General features: G+C 46.5%; 1 pseudogene; it reads right to left on the bottom strand.

Moving 5' to 3' along the window:
- Positions 1-14,228: 14,228 nt before the first annotated feature.
- Positions 14,229-16,895, bottom strand: LOC138480543 (eukaryotic translation initiation factor 3 subunit G pseudogene; annotated as a pseudogene).
- Between the last annotated feature and the right edge of the window lie 542 nt (positions 16,896-17,437).

Genomic DNA, 17,437 nt, shown 5'->3' on the forward strand with positions numbered 1-17,437 from the left:
GTCTTTAGGTTAGATGTTTCCAAAACAGTCACTAAATTTTATGTTTGCATTCAGTTGGTTTGTATATACCTCTTGTACCGCTTCAAGTTGTGTCTGATTCCTTAAATAGTTATTTCCAAAAACAATCACTGAATTATTGTATCTGCATTCAGTTGGTTTGTATATACCTCTGGGTTATAGATTCCTTTGATAAACTTCAGTTTCCTTTCTGAATTCTCGTTATGTTGTTGTTATCCTTGTGTTTTCAAGTAGTAGTCTTGTTATCCTTGTGTTTCCAAGTAGTAGTCAATATGTTGTTTAAGAAGACAACTTGGTTTTTTATTGCTTATTGATTATGGAGGCACCTCGTTGTGTTGTCTAGTTGATTTTCGGACATATGATCTGTGTCCCCTTGATTAGAATTTTTCTTTTGATCTTTCCTTTCACCTAAAATAAAGGCGCAAATTCAAAACAAATTACAGCATTTCTCTGTTTATTTTTAAACTGGATGCACTAGAAAGATTTGCAGCTGCAAACTACTTAAAAATCAATATAGGTAAAACAAAGATTATGAGATGTCATGGCAAAATAAAACCTAGTGATAACAAGATTTGAAAGTGGTTTATTAACAGACAAAGGATTGAAATTGTTGAACAGTAAAAATATCTCGGAGTAATTATTGATCACATACTTTGCTGGAAACAACACTGGCTAGAGACGAAAAAGAAATGTATGATAGCTACAATGGCGTCAGGGAGGTTTTTTCCATTAGTACAATTTTAACGTTATATTCTGCTAAGATTGTATCTTGCTTATTATATGGTACTGAAATTTGGGGAATATAGTTTAAAAGTGAATTAGAAAAATGTGAAGCTAAAATCTGACGTATATTATTGAGAATGCAAAATGTTTATCTCGAGAATACATATTAATACAATGTAATTTAAGTAGTGTCAGTGACATACTAGACTATAAGATGGCAATATTATAAGTGAAACTGATCCAGTTAGATAATGACACGTTTATTGTTGAACTTATGAATATATTAAAACATTTTGATAAACAATAGGATTTAAGAATATTGGATAGAATGCGTTGCATATATTTTAAATGGGCTAAAGAAGATGCTAATAGCTGGTTAACGTATTCTATTGTAATGATTAAATGGACACTAAATACATACATACATACATTAAATACATACATACATTAAATGCAACCAAAAACAATGGTGGAATGTATTTGGAATCCTGGTCAGAGTCACCAAGTAGACCAGGATACCAAATTGCTTTCCCTGAATGTAAAACAATTAGAGGTTATCTGTTGTTTAAGTTAAACATGTGTGATACCTTTGATATTTTAGGAGCAACATTGGGAATTTCTAAACAGCTAAGATGCTGTAGGCTCGACGGATCAGCTATTATTGAATCAGCTAGACATATAATATGCGATTGTGAAAGTCTGAAGTTCTTGCGTACATAAATATTATAAAAATAATATAAAATTTGTTAGCTTATGACAACTCCAGGAATAATGGAAATATAACTGATAAATGGGAATTATTATTGCAAGATAATGACATGAATTTGATTTTTTGTATGATGAAATTTTATGAAGTTGTTTTAGCCATTTTAAAAGAATCATCAACTGACATTCTGTTTTAACGATATCTGGTTTAATTGAGAAATTCTATTTTTATTTTCTTGAAGATGCTGTTTGAGTGGAATGTATGTATAATGTTGGTATATGTAAAGCATCTGTTGGCTATGTGCATATTAATTAATTAATTAAATATACTAATGGTACTGTGCGAGCAGGCTCCTTTGCCCCACAGTTGACTTCTGGTTCTACTACTTTTAACTGCTACAGTTGTGACAAGAACGTTGACAACCACAGCTCTACTTCTGCTACTGCAAGTTTAGGCAACTTCAACAAGACTTCTTTGACCTCTACAGGTTGGCAAGCCAATCTTCTCTCTTGTATGATAAGAAAGGGCAGCCTCTTTGTCGTTCCTTCTGTCTTGCAGCTACCACAAAATCTGTCTTCAGCTTCCAGACTATTTCTTCTCCACAGCAATAGTCTCAGCTCCACAGATTTTAAGTATAGGTTTTTGAACAAGTACCCAGCCCCCGTCCTCAGCTTCATATACTCCTTTTCCTGCAGTAGGTACTCCAAAGCTGAAGTGTCACTCTTTCAACCTTGGGTAACCTTATCACTCTTATACTAGAGGACTCTGGGTTAACAACAGCTTCAACAACTTTAAAGTAATGGTATGCTGTTATTAAATTAGCTGGATTCACTTTAACAGGGTTGGGTCTGTTGGCTTGGGTAATACTTGTTCTCAGTTCTGATTCAGCCACGTCTACAACTTCTACTTTATTGTTCAGTATGTTACAAGATTTCAGTCTCTTAATGGAAACGTAACTGGGCACACCCAATTTCGTTTTACCCTTCAACTGCCACTTCAAAGGATGCTCGTTCCCACCTTTCGGCCAGCTCTGCGCTTCCAAAGTATTGCGGAAACATGGTTTCATGCGCAACCTCTTCAGACATCAAAACGTGCTTGTAACATGTCAGTAAAGTCACTTCTGCTTTAATACGTTTACCTGCAGTGTTCCATTTTGTTAATATGAGCATCGCGACCGATCAGCAATCAGCTACGTCTAACAATGGGGAAAAGGGATACTTTCACTATGCGCAAGTACTTCAGTTTGTTTGTTAGCATAGCGCATGTTACATTTCCCTTGTTAGGAAGATGTCCCTCTTCAGCGAACACTATTCACTCACTTTGATGTATACGCGAGTGCGAATAAAGCGGGCTATAATTACTGTATATTTGGAGTATGGAGCTTCCCTTTTCCGACTCCACAATTCCAACGACTGCAGGCTGCCTCTGCTTCCTGGCTTCACTTATTCGATTGCTACTGCTACATGCACTCTTGGGATCCGCACCCCTTTGCTAAACAGGTGTCTCCGATCCGGCCTCATCAAGAGCCGGATCGGAGAGTCTTCAAGTCTCCAGCTTCCCTCAGCTTGCTTCTGCACACGGGCCCTGGAAGGATGCACAACTTCAACTCTTATTATAATTATAACAGTAATTAGGGGCACCTGGAAAGACTTCCTGTTTGTTACAGCCTCTTCCAATGCTGCCACAGCCAAGCAGGGTTTGTGAGCACAGGACCAACTGAGAGCTTGCAGATGAAATCTGCTCTTCCTCTGCTCCAGCATCCCTCCTGTGGTCACACTTCCTTCTGATCTGCCAGCCTCATACTCTGCTTCTTCGGCTTCTGCTACTGCCGACCTTCCAGCTCCTGCTCCAGCTTCTTTCTAGTGCTTCTCCTCATCGCAGCCTTTTATGCCCCTTACGTGAGTTAATTGCTTTCAGGTACAGGCCCTGAGAACTAATTGCCTTACCTGGCCAGAAGCTATTAGGCTGGCATGCCTGACCTGGGCTTCTGCATGCCTCTTTAGCCCTCTTCTTCTTCACAGTCCCTTAGGGATTATGGGATATGCCGTCTATTTTATGTTAATTCTATTTCTCTACTTCTTTAAAAGGTTTAAGGATGGATTTTCCTCCCTTGATATTATTAGAAGGGGAATTATACGTTTTATCCTTTTTAGGGACAGAAGGTGCAATAAAAGTTATATTTTCGTTGTTCCTGTTGGTATACCTTTGGCATTGTGGACGCTATGGGTATTTAGGGTTATAAAATATTAATTCTTTTGGTACAACACCTTCTCTAAAATTCACCTTGTCATCCCTAGTAGGAGGTTTAGATATGCCAAAATGGCAATAAGCCAATTCCTCCTCTAAGTCTGTGGTAAAAGTTTTCCTCTTCATGGAAAAATACTGTGTCACACCCTGTGAACTTTCCCCACCTCCGTGGGCCTGGACTCCCCCCAGGTGATCCTCCCTCAGTACACCACACCCAGGATTGGGATCAGGAAGCATCTGCCCTCTCCTGGCCACCTGGGAGGAGACTCTAGGCAGGGTTTTTGTGGGGGATCTGTAGGATTCTCCACACTTGGTCAATCCAATTGTTAAACAAAATGTTTACAACTTATTCGTTTCTCCATGAGTCCCTCTAATGTCTTTATGGCTTTTGAAATTTTTCCTTTGACCACTGATATCTCTTTCTCTTGAGGGTCATGTATCGCCACAATATGTTTATCAACATAGTTTGGTTCTTTAAAGATTGAAATAGGTTTTTCACAGATGTTCCTGGCACCTGGTGTCGCTACTGGCTCTATCATCTCAGCATCAATGATACTGGAGGTTTGTTTGTCCTCAATTATACATCCATTGGGAGCAGCGCACAGGGGCCTATTACCATACATCACAGCTTGAGAGTACCTTTTTTTTCTTTGTTGTTAGAATAGTTATCCTATTAACTTTATTCTGGCATCTACTTCTCTTTCTTTTTAATGTATTTGCATGGCTTGGATTAGAGTAATGTTCAGCAATGGTGTAGTCATTATTAGTCTCAATGGACGGAACCACTGCAGCAGCATGTGGCACTTTTCCAATTGCTGGTAACATACTTTTATCTACCTCTTGCTGCATGTTAGTACTATTATCTTTAAAGGTTTTCCTATCTTTCTTTGTAATTTTATGTAGTAACAATGAATGCATATCCAGTTTGCATTTAATACCATCACATTTGTCAACACGAATAGTAAATACATTTTCCAAAGCTTCAAACAATTCGCCATCATTTATACTAGCAAAACTGACATCATTTGATGTATCCAAAATACTAATATGAGGGACATTCTCTGGTGTGTTAGTCAATGTAGACCCGACAGAAGCCGCTTCTTGAGTGGCTAACACCTTCCTATGGATTATCTGTCCAGATGTGGATTTAATCTCAAATCTGTCACGTTGCTTCCTTTGCTCTTTCATGTCTACCAACAGTAAATCACTAGTGTTTACAAGTTGTTTCTCTACTTGTGCTAACAAAGGCAATGAATGCATATCCAGTTTGCATTTAATACCATCACATTTGTCAACAAGAATAGTAAATACATTTTCCAAAGCTTCAAACAATTCGCCATCATTTATACTAGCAATACTGACATCATTTGATGTATCCAAAATACTAATATGAGGGAGATTCTCTGGTGTGTTAGTCAATGTAGACCCGGCAGAAGCCGCTTCTTGAGTGGCTAACACCTTCCTATGGATTATCTGTCCAGTTGTGGATTTAATCTCAAATCTGTCACGTTGCTTCATTTGCTCTTTCATGTCTACCAACAGTAAATCACTAGTGTTTACAAGTTGTTTCTCTACTTGCGCTAACAAAGGCAATTTTTCAGTAGGACAATAGTTATTATAATAAGACGGGCAATTTTCTTCCGTTTCATGCTTCACTTCCCCTTGCTTTTCACCATCAACGGCGTACACTGTTACATCAGTTGTCGGTTCAATAATGGGGACTGTGGCCAGACTTTTTTCAGCTATATTTCTCAGTGAAGGTACCCAATAAATGTCGACCATAGGTTCCATGCCGTTATAGTCTGCTGCAGTTAATGTGCTTGAAGCTGCCTTGTTTTGAATAAGCAGGGGATTTATGCTATTTTTGTGTTTTCCTGCCAATGTCCTCTGACCCACATACGCTCCCTCAGAGTCAGTATCAGGTTTGCCGATCTTGAATCAGAGTACTCTCGACGTGTAGCCGTAGGATTCTCCCTGCCAACGTCTCTCTTTGTATTCGAAAAAGGAAAACTACAAAGATAACAGTCAGCTGAAAGACAGGATCGCTGCAGCAGCCGAGAAGCAGGAGCTGAATGGAGGTTCCAGGACACCCAATGATGACAGATGCGGAATTCCCGGATGAAGCTCAGGAGTCAAGCCTCAGACACAGAATTACAGATGCAACTTCAGAAAGTAAGAACAAGATACAATCAAGATATAGACTAGATATGACTAGGAGAAAAACTAAGCATCAAAAGGACAGTAACTGGATGGGTTTTAACACTTACCAACAGCTCTCCGATGAGACGTAGTGGAGGAGCCCAGCAATACCCAATCTACCCTATTCGCGACAGCACAAGGAAGCCTAAATGGCACAAAAGTCAGTCTCTAGTCCGTACCTGTCCCGCCGAAACGAGGAGGCCTCACGAAGTGAAGCGCCAAGTGGAAGTCTCTAGTCCGGGCGCACAGTATTGGGCAATGCTGGCTCTCTCCAGATCTGTATCAGAAAGCTTGACAACCGTATGATCAGTTGTGGGTTGCAGAGTAGAAACGAAGTCCGAGTCCAATGATGAGAGAACAACGTAGTACCAATTCGGCAGGCAATATCAGGTAAGGTGGCGTTCCTAGTCGGCAGCGTGTGTGCAGAGAAATGTCCAAATCAACAGGAAGATACAGGTCAGTTAGCGTTCCAAGTCGGCAGCGTGTAGGCGGAGAAGTATCCAAATCAGCGGGCAGATGCAGGTAAGTTAGCATTCCGAGTCGGCAGTGTGTAGGCAGTGAAGTATCCAAATCAGCGGGCAAAGGGTGGTAAGGTATCGGCAAGAATGGGCAGAACAAGGGGCAAGGGGCAAGAAGAACCAAAGCAAGGACAAGAGTATGGAGTAAACCAGCAAACGCTAAGATTGAAACAATCAGAAGCGGCGATCGCGGTCACCCAGAAGTGTTTTAATGGGTGGCCGTACGAGCGCGTGCCTCCTCCCCCCTAAAGCGTGATAGCGTTGTTTGTGGAGCGGGATCCAAAGACGCCAGGGCAACGTGGACGCTGAAGCTTTGCCATGGTATTGCCGTTGTAGGAACTTTGTGTGTTTACGTATGAGATAACGGGGAGTCTTCCTCGAGGTATTCCTGACAGTTCCCCACCACAAAGGAGGCCTCCGCCTCTCTGCCCAAAAGGCAGCTAAAAGTAAGGGAGAATGGACGTTCCCAGCTGGCTCCCAAGTTCGATCCTCCAGGCAGTACCCTTTCCAGTCCACCAGATATAAACGGGTTCCACCACGAACCTTAGTGTCCACAATGCGTGATACCTCATACTCCTCCGAACCCTGCACGTTGATAGGCAAGGGACGACACAGCAATCTGGTGGTAGGCAGGCACGGCTTTAGTAGGGAGACATGAAAAACCGGATGAATGCGCCAATCTGCAGGCAACTCCAGACGTACAGTGACAGGATTAATGACAGCAGTCACCCGGTAAGGTCCAACAAAGTGTGGTAAAAGGAATCTGTGGCCTGGTATGTGTAGATTCCGGGTGGCCAACCAAACCTTGGATCCTACATGGTATGTGGGTGCCGGGGACCTATGAAGGTCTGCATAGGTTTTATGCTGCAACTTGGCCTTTCGGAGTTGCGCAACCATCCCGTCCCGAATCTTGGTCAGATCCCTTACACACGCAGGAACAGCTGGGTTAAGCAGTGAAGACAGTGGTTGCAACGGGAGCATGCGTGGGTGTCTCCCGTACATAGCATAGAATGGCGTAGTTCTGGATGAAGTGTGGACTGAATTGTTATAGGCAAACTCTGCCATGTCCAGGAGAGATAACCAGGAGTCCTGATACTGTATCGTCAGACATCGCAGATATTGTTCCAGTGTGGCATTTACCCTCTCCGTTTGACCATCCGTCTGGGGATGATAAGCGGTGGAGAAATGATCTTGTATACCCAGGGAGATGGTTAGAGCACGCCAAAAACGGGAAGTGAATTGCGATCCACGATCAGAGACGATAATGTGAGGTAAACCATAACCCCTGAATACATGGTGTAAGAAGAGTTTAGCTAGAGCTGGAGCTGTCGGGACTCCTTTGCAAGGTACAAAAAGAGCTAACTTAGAAAAGTAGTCCACTACCACCCATATAGTGTCATGTCCATGTATGCAGGGTAAATCAACTATGAAATCCATAGATATCATTGACCATGGTTCACTGGGTAGAGGTAGGGGTTGCAAAAAACCAACGGGTTTGGCCGAAGGAACCTTACTCTGAGCACAGACGGCACAAGAAGCTACAAATTCCAAGACGTCTCTGGACATTCGTGGCCACCATGACCAACGTCGTAAGAGTTCTAACGTTTTTCTACCACCAGGATGACCGGTGAACTTGGTGTCATGACACCAGTGCATGGCTACAGAGCGCGTTTCCGAATCGGGTAGATAAACCAAACCTTTGTGAAAAGGTCAGGCCCAGGTCCCGAATCGTGGTGGTGTTCTCCTTCACCCACTTGATAAAGGGGGAGCATAGAGGGCTTTGTATTCCGCATGCACAGCCACCTGTGATGGAAGAAGGATGCCTTGATCATTCAGAGGAGGTGGAGAAGCACTATGCATCCTGGAAAGAGCATCGGCTTTGGAGTGCCGAGAACCCGGTCGGTAAGAAACCTGGAAATGGAACATGGAAAAAAACTTGTGCCAGCGAGCATGTCTGGCAGTGGTGCATTTCACCGATTGCAAGGCCAATAAGTTCCGATGATCAGTGTAAACGTGGACCAGAATTGCGGTTCCTAACAGGTGATGTCCCCATACTAGGAATGCATCCTGGATGGCCAGAAGCTCTTTTTCCGTAATGGTATAGTTGGTTTCATAAGCCGTGAGTTTTCTAGAATGGAAAGCTACAGGATGTAGTTTCCTGCTGTCCTTGCACTCTTGTGACAATATAGCACCAAGAGCCACATCAGAGGTGTCCGCCACAACCACAAACGGGAGGTCAGGGTTCGGGTATATCAAGACAGGGGCAGTTGTGAATGAGGATTTGAGGCGTTCAAAGGCTTCCTGTGCCGTTGGATTCCAAGAAAAACAAGTCTTTGAACTGGTGAGAGAAGTAAGAGGTGCCACGATACTAGAAAAGGCCTGGATGTAGCGTCTGTAATAATTTGTGAAACCCAAAAAGGATTGTACCTGTTTCAGGTTCTTGGGGGTTGGCAACTCTAGGACTGCCTTAACCTTAGCATCGTTCATTTGTATTCCTTTGTCCGTAATGTTGTACCCCAGGAATTCAACAGATGTCACATGGAATACGCACTTCTCTAATTTGGCGTACAAATGATTCTCTGTAAGTCGTTGAAGGACAGAGGAGACATGTTCAACATGGGTCTTATAGGATGGGGAATATATGAGTATATCGTCTAGGTAGACCACCACATATGTATCTAAAACATCCCGAAACACATCATTGATAAAATGCTGAAAAGTGGCAGGGGCGTTACAAAGGCTGAACGGCATGACACTGTATTCATAGAGACCATATTTCATCTTGAAGGCCGTTTTCCACTCATCCCCTGAGCGCATCCTGATGAGATTATAGGCACCCCTTAGATCCAATTTTGTGAAGACCTTTGCTGAGCCTAGTGGGTCCAAGAGAACCGAGATCAAAGGTATGGGATATTGGTTCCGTATCGTGACTGCATTCCGTTCCCGATAGTCAATACAGGGACAAAGATCCCATTCCTTTTTAGGAACAAAGAACATGGGCGAAGCAGCCGGGGACCGAGAGGGGCGGATGAACCCCATCTCATATACTCCTTCAAGTTGCCATCTTCCTTGGTCGTTAAAGAATACACCCGGCCATTAGGTATCTTAGCACCCGGAATTAGGTTGATCGGGCAATCATATGGGCGATGCGGGGGCAAGGTCTCGGCACTCTTAGCATTGAAAACATCTTGGTACGAGGCGTAGACTGAGGGCAATGTCATAGTAACCACTGCTCCCACCATGGGTGCGACCCCAAGTAGGGCTTGACAAGGAGTCACCTCAGGTGGATGGTTGGAGCAACAGTGTTTAGTGCAGTACTCAGAGGGGAACAATACAGTACCCTTTTCCCAATCGACACATTGATTATGTTTCTTAAGCCTTGGTAAACCCAGAATGAGCTTAAGCTGGGGTGCAGCAATAACATCAAAGGCAATGGCTTCAGTATGGCCCGTGTCTGTCTTCATGAAAAGCGTTTCGATTTGTTCCGTAACCAATCCCAACAGAAGTGATGAACCATCCACCGCACTAACCATTTCCGGAGTACTCTTGGCATTGATTATGACCCCTTTCTCACAAGCTTATTTATTTATTTATTACATTTAAATAGCGCGCAGGCAGCCCATGGGCATTGTGGCGCTGTTACTTGTAGAGGCACTTAGTTACAATGGGTACAGGTTGTGCCTTGGGTTACAGTGAGGCAGGATCCTGTGTTCAGCGATAGGAGGTATCATACAGCATAATACATCATACATGTTAGTGATGAGAGCTTGAACAAATGGTGTTGGTTAGGTGAACAAGGAAGTTTTCATGACTTTGCGGAAAGCAGTCAGTGAAGGTTCAGCTCACAGAGAGGTGGGAAGGGTGTTCCAGTATAAGGCAGCAAGGTAAGGGAAGCTGGCGCCCCCTGCTCTAGCTCTTTTTACCCTAGGTACAGAAAGCATATTGGCATATGGTCTCCTAGTGGGTCTCATGGAGGAGACCGGGTGGACTCTCTGGAATAGGTACACTGGGGCCGAGAGGTGGATGCATTTGTGGGTGATACTTAGCGCTTTGAATATGATCCTTTCCTTTATGCGGAGCCAATGAGATGCTTTTCTGGCGGCAGTGATGTGCTTTCTTTTGGCAATGCCTTGTGCAGCACGCAGAGCGCTGTTCTGGATTACTTGTAACTTCTCAAGGTTTTTGTTGGAGGTCCCTAGGAAAAGAACATTGCAGTAGTCTAGCCGTGAGCCAGTTATGGCTCTGGCTATGTTGGTGCATGTGTCTTTTGACAGATAAGGTCTGATTGCATTGAGGAGTTTAGCATGGTAAGCAGCAGAGGATGCGATTGCGTTTACTTGCCTGGTCATGGATAAGTTGGAGTCCAGATAGACGCCTAATGTTTTTACCGTGTCTAGTACTGGAATTCTGATTGAGTCAATAGTAAAGTGGCTAAACTGGGCATCCAAATTCTTGAGGATGAGTAGGAGCTCAGTTTTATCAGAGTTAAGACAGAGGGCGTTGATAGTCATCCATATTTGGATTGTGTTATATATGTTGTTGAGAGTTGCACAGTCAGTGTCATAGTCGCCTGTTAATGTGAGAAGGATCTGAGTGTCGTCGGCGTAGTTGGTGTAAGAGATGCCCATGGCGTCAAGGATGAGGAAGAGGGGGCAGGTAAAGATGTTGTAGAGAGTGGGGGAGAGGCAGGAGCCTTGGGGCACACCACATAGCATGATAGTGGGTGATGCAGTGGCTAGGTCAGAGAAGACCTGCATGGTCCTGCCTTGGAGGAAGGAGGTGATCCAGGTGGTGGCTTCTTGGGAGAAGTTGGCTGTGGAGGTGAGGTGATGGCAGAGGATGTCATGATCTACAAGATCAAAGGCAGCAGAGAGATCGAGGAGAAGGAGCAGAACAGGTTTCCCTCGGTCCTTTGCGTCGTCCATTTGGTTTTTAAGGTCGAGTAGGGTGGTCTCTGTCCCGTGTCTAGGGCGAAAGCCGGATTGTCTCAGTCCTAGGAGGTTGTGTTCTTCGAGGAAGTGCTGGACCTGCAGGTAGGCTGCTTTGTCTGGGATCTTGAGGAGGAATGGGACTGTGGTGATGGGGCGGTAGTTATTGGGGGAGGTGGGGTCAAGTGTGGGTTTTTTAATGAGAGGTCGGACCCAGGCTTCCTTGAGGCATGAGGGGACTCTCCCTGTGGTGAAGGAGGCGTTGACGAAGGCTGTTAGGAATGGAGCCAGGGTGTCTGCACAGTCTTTGATGATGGAGGCGGGGCAGGGATCCCCTTTGCAGTTGGAGGGTTTTGTTTTTCATGATGTTGATCATGTCTTTTTCCTGGATAGTTTTGAATGAGAAGGTGGGGGGGCTCTGTGGGTGAGGAGAGTGGGGGGGTAGGAGGTGTGGGCAGCATTAGTTTGGTGTTTAAAATGTTGGCTTGGAGAGAGCTAATCTTGTTACGCATGGCTGTTTGGATGCCATCACACCTTGCTTTATCTTTGGTGAAGTTTTGGGGGTTGAGTGTAGGGGTCTCGAGTTCTCTAAATATGTCGAACATTTCCTTGGTGTTCTATTTGGCATCAGCAATTCTATCTTCAAATGATTTGGCTTTGGCTTTGATGATGCTTTCTTATATTCATTTGCGAGGGATTTGAAGATAAGCTTGTCTTTAACATCTTGAGATTTTTTCCATTGTGCTAGTGCTGCTCGTTTGTCTGTGCGCCGTTTGAGAAGGTCTTGGGTGTACCACGCATTGGTGCGGCTAGTGGGTTTGGTTTTGCGTGGTTTAAGTGCGGCGATTGCATTGATTGCAGCAGTGATGGCAGTATCGTAGTTTTTGGCCAGGGTTTCTGGGTTATCGGAGAAGGGGTGTCTGAAGGTAGGTCCCTGTTGGAAGGGTAGGACTCTTTCTTTGGTGAGTTGGCGGGCGCTTCTTGTGAGGGCTGGTGGTAAGGGCTGTGTGGGGCGGGATGCGGTTGTGGTGGTGGGGATGTTAAAGGTGATGGTGTGGTGGTCGGACCTTGGGGTGGGGATATTGCCTGTGACTGTGAGGAGGCAATTGTGGTGGGCGATCCAGTCTAGTGATCTGCCTAGGGCGTGCGTGGGGCCTGTGATGGTGTTGGTGAATCCTAGAGTGGCTAAGGCTATGTCAAGTGTTTTGGCAGCAGGGTCTTTGGTGTCATTCAGGCCAAGGTTGATGTCCCCAAGGAGAATGGCTTTGGATGACTTTTTTAGGTTGTCAGCCAGGAGGTGGGTGAAGGAGGCCTGGAAGTCTCCTAGGGGGCCTGGTGGCCGATAGATGAGGTGTAGGGTGATGGTGCAGTGGTGTGAGATAGTGAGTTTCAATTGAAGGTAGTCACTGTTGGTGTTGATGGTGATCGAATCTTTGGCTATGAGAGCGACACCGCCCCCTGTGGTCCGGCGATCTTGTCTAGTGATGGCATAGCCTGGTGGGAGTGCGAGGGACAAAGCGGGGCCTGAGGCTTCGTGTAGCCAGGTCTCAGTGACCATTAGCAGATCTAGATCTAGTGTGATGATGAGGTCGTGGATGTCTAGGGCATGACCATTGATGGATCGGGCGTTGATGAGGGCACATTTGAGGTGGGGTTCAGGGGTGACATTGATGGCAGGGGTGACATTGATGGCAGTGGATGGCATAATCAAGCCTATGGGGGACACATTTTCTGAGGTCCTAATCATAGGCAGAGTAGCATTTGCATCAGTGGACAACAAGGGTGAGGTAGAAGAATTGCACATAGCAGTATTCACATTCAGACCTGTGGGGGGCACATTTTCTAGGGTCATAGACATAGGCAGAGTAGCATTTGCATCAGTGGACAACAAGGGTGTGGTAGAAGAATTGCACATAGCATTATTCACATTCAGACCTGTGGGGGGCACATTTTCTAGGGTCATAGACATAGGCAGAGTAGCATTTGCATCAGTGGACAACAAGGGTGTGGTAGAAGAATTGCACATAGCAGTATTCACGTTAAAATCTGTGGGGGGCACAAATTCGGGAGTCTTAGCCTTTGTTGCAGTTGCATTGTTGTCAGAGCCGTGCATACTGTGTGGGTTTAGGTCAGTTGTGTTGCGTAGTCTATGGGGTTTGTAGACTGCTGAGGCTGGAATGGATGGGTTAGTGGCTGATTTCAGTGTTCTGGATTGCAGGCGCGTATTGCGTACGGTCGTGGGGATGGGTGTTGTGAGCAGAGCGTTTGTGAGAATACGGCGCGTAGACGCTGTAGTCTAGTGGCGAGTGTGTTGTGCTGCTCAGGAGTCCGGGGCTCCTTACCTTGTAGTTCAAGTAGAGTTCCACGGCAGATGGCAGGCTGCGAGCAGCGAAGAGCTGCAAAGAGGAGCGCTGGCCTTTTTCTGCGGCCTTCTTCTCCCGGCTTCGCCTCACGGCACACTCCACCTCCATTTAAAGCAGGAGGGGAGGGGCAGGCAGGTCGGGGGAGCAAATCAGGATCCGGGCCTGCGGCGGTGATGTTCACGGCTGCAGGGACGCTCCAGTCGTCATGGGGATGGTGGCGGCCATCTTAGGAGCCGTGTGGCTCGCGGGAAGCAACGATTCTGTAGCAGCTGATCTGAAAGAAAGGAGATCAGCTGTTAGGGCCTCAGCTTGCAGATGCGCTCGCAGCTGAGCTGCAAAGAGGAGCGCTGGCCTTTTTCTGCGTCCTTCTTCTCCCGGCTTCGCCTCACGGCACCCTCCACCTCCATTTAAAGCAGGAGAGGAGGGGCAGGCAGGTCGGGGGAGCAAATCAGGATCCGGGCCTGCGGCGGCGATGTTCACGGGCTGCAGGGACGCTTCGGTCGTCATGGGGATGGCGGCGGCCATTTTAGGAGCCGCGTGGCTCGCGGGAAGCAACGATTCTGTAGCAGTTAGCCCATTCAACGTTGAGGATTAAGTGATCGTAACCAAAGCCAGACACCCCAGCAATGGCCCTGGCGGCATCTTCTCTGTGGTGGAAGCTGATGAAGGCAAAGCCCATGGACTGTCCAGTAGTCTTATCTTTAGCGAGGTAGATTCGGGAAATGGATCCAAACGGCCTGAACAGCTCCTGCAAGTCAGTCTCTCGAGTGTCGTCAGACAAGTTTGTAACACGAATCATAGCATTATCATCAGCTCTGCGGTTGGGCTGCATAGACTCTCCTCGTCGGGTGGCCCCATCTCGCAGACTAGGAGGTACATACTTTCCTGTGGTGCTGTTCGTCGCTGCTTGAGCAGCATCAGGTTCTCCCCCAGGAACTTTCTCCTTGTCGCCTGTGGTCAGCCCCAGCTGATCCGCCAGCTCTTTCTGCATTGGTGTCATGCCTGCGCCATGGGCACACACATTGGCAACCATCATGGACTATTTGTTATTCATTTATCTTCAGAATACTTTTGGAACAACCCCTATTCACACTTTGGTACTTAATTCCCATTTGCGTGACTTTGGTGCCTTCTTATTTTACTCAACTAACTACATGTACCACAATGCACCTTGCTACAGATATCAATTCCTGGCCATTCCCATTCGTCATCATTGGAACCACAATCCCCAGAAGCCCTAGGGATCTGTGCTGTTTCCACCAACTCAGGACTAGAGAGGGAGGAGGCAGATTGTATTCAGGTGTGCTGCTCCAGGTGCTGCCAATTAGCCCGCCTCAGTACAGGGCAGGGCAGTATTTAAGCAGCTGCCTGCAGGAGCTCAGTCTCTTGCATCAAGAGTCCTCCCAGCCCCTTTTTGCCTTTTGACTCGAATTTGTATGCTGTTCCTGCTGCTGCATTTTCCTGCTTTTGTTCCAGTGCTCTTTTTGGGCTCCCTGCCTCACAGCCCTGCTCCTCTGGGCTTCCTGCCTTGCAGCCTGCTACACCCTGCTGCCTACAGCCCTAGCCTTTTGGGCTCCCTGCCTCACAGCCCTGCTCCTCTGGGCTTCCTGCCTTGCAGCCTGCTACACCCTGCTGCCTACAGCCCTAGCCTTTTGGGCTCCCTGCCTCACAGCCCTGCTCCTCTGGGCTTCCTGCCTTGCAGCCTGTTACACCCCGCTGCCATCAGCCATAGTCTTCCGGGCTCCCTGCCTCGCTGCTCTGCTCCTCTGAGCTCGATCCTTGCTGCTTTGCTCCGCTGGGCTCCCTGCCTTGCAGCCTGCTACTCTCTTCTGCTTTCAGCCCTGACTCTCTGGTCTCTCTGCCTCTACGCCCTGTTCCTTTGGGTTCGCTCCTTGCTGCCCTACTCCTCTGGGCTCTCTGTCTGCCACCTACTACAGCTCGCAGTCCTGCTACTCTGGACTTCGCCTTGCAGCCTACTACAGTCCTCTGCAATTCATTACAGTTTTTCTGTACCTTGTACCATTCGGTACTGCAGCCCTGCTTCCTTGTTTGCAGCCCCCCTCTTTCCTGGCTGCTGCTCCCTTGCTCTCTTCCTTGTTTGCAACCCCTTGTTCTTGATCCCTGTCCTTCTCTTCCTTGACTCCTCTGTCCTACCCTTTAGTTTACCCATTTCTATTGTACTGTTTCTTCCTTCATTCCCTTCTGCTTGAGTTCTGTTAGACTTCCTTGTCCCTGGTTATTTCTGTTCTTGTCTCTCTAGTGTCTTATGTTGATCCTTTGTACAGAGCTTGACTGTTGGTTTCTGGCTGGCAACCTCTGCCCCTTCCCTTGTCGCGTTTTCTGTTTTACAGACACCCACAGCTGTTGTTCCCAGCCATAAGCAGACAGAGTGGGCCTCTGTAATATTAATCCGTGCAGAAGGCTGGAGTTTCCAAAGGTCCGTGGAACACTCTTTTTCCATATCTGCATACACCCCAAGAGGGAATCCAGTTTGTTTGTATCTTTGTATTTCCTGCCCTTTTCTGTTCACAACTACAGTAGCCCACTCTTCGTTCTTGTTGAGCTTCCTGCTGTGTGTGTACTTATCTGTCACCTTACATCAGCACAGCTACCCAAACCCTACCTGGGGGTCCTGTGCCACTCTTCTTGATAGAGTGCCATCCTTGACAATTGGGCCGAGAGTGTCCTTGTACAGACATCGTGTTGTCCAATGGTCTCCTTTGCAGATACGACAAGACACAATCTTCTAGCCCTTCAGCTTGTTCATCGGGTCTTCATCTTCTTGAGGGTTGAAGTCCTCTTTGCTGTTGATGAAGGTAAAGAGCACATCGTCGCTGACTGTTGTGGTCGCCACATTTGGCCCAGGGGCATCAAACTCAGAGTTGCCAAACTTCTTCCAATTCTTCCTTCTTGCTACCGATTTGGAAGCCTTTCTGGTTTCAATTCTGAAGGTGCGGATCATCTTAAATTTCTTGCCATCTTCATCAGTTTTGTAATCAATAACCACCTTATGGTTTTCATCAAGGATTAGTTTCGGTGCTTCCAGAGCAGGGGAGCTCAACAACTCGGTGGGCGCCAGCAACGGCAGGGCCACGGACTCTCCATTCTCGCCGTCTTCCTCCACTTGGTCGGCCCAGCTGGGCTTCGAGTCGTAGTCGCCGGTCGGCATGGTTGCTGGACGGTCCTGGCCAAAGGAGCCAAAGAGAGGTCTATGTAGTTCCCAGTAGCTCCGGAATCCAGAATAGGTTCCCCAACCCATGTCTTGCCAGAAACTGGCTGAAAAAATGCCGTAAGCGTGACTGGAGAAACGCCGAGGGGTTCTAAGCATGTTGGACTCAGTAGAGGAACCCCATCTACTACTGAGTCACGGCGTTTCCCAATTTCTTGTGTTTCTTAGGGCTGGTTTTGAGGGGTGGTCGGAAGAGCCAAAATAGAAGCAGAGGTTCTGTATATGCCTTCTCTCCCTTTCACTAGGCGTTAATGGGCCCTTTGTGGCTCTGATTTGCATGGGTTTGGGTGCGTTAGACGGAACCGCAGGGGGGGTGACCAAGACAGGCATTGATTCCTTCTTTTTACCCTTCCTCTCCGCCCGTCGGGCATCTATTTGGAGAACCAAATCCAATAGGTCATGATAATCCGTTGGCACCACCGGAACCGTGGATAGAACATCCTTCAGATTCTGTGATAGTCCTCTATAGAACAGAGATGACTTCTTATCCTCTGGCCAAGCCGTTT

This window comes from Ambystoma mexicanum, chromosome 5p, assembly GCF_040938575.1.
Source record: "Ambystoma mexicanum isolate Mex_15411 chromosome 5p, UKY_AmexF1_1, whole genome shotgun sequence".
Classification (NCBI taxonomy): Eukaryota; Metazoa; Chordata; class Amphibia; order Caudata; family Ambystomatidae; genus Ambystoma; species Ambystoma mexicanum.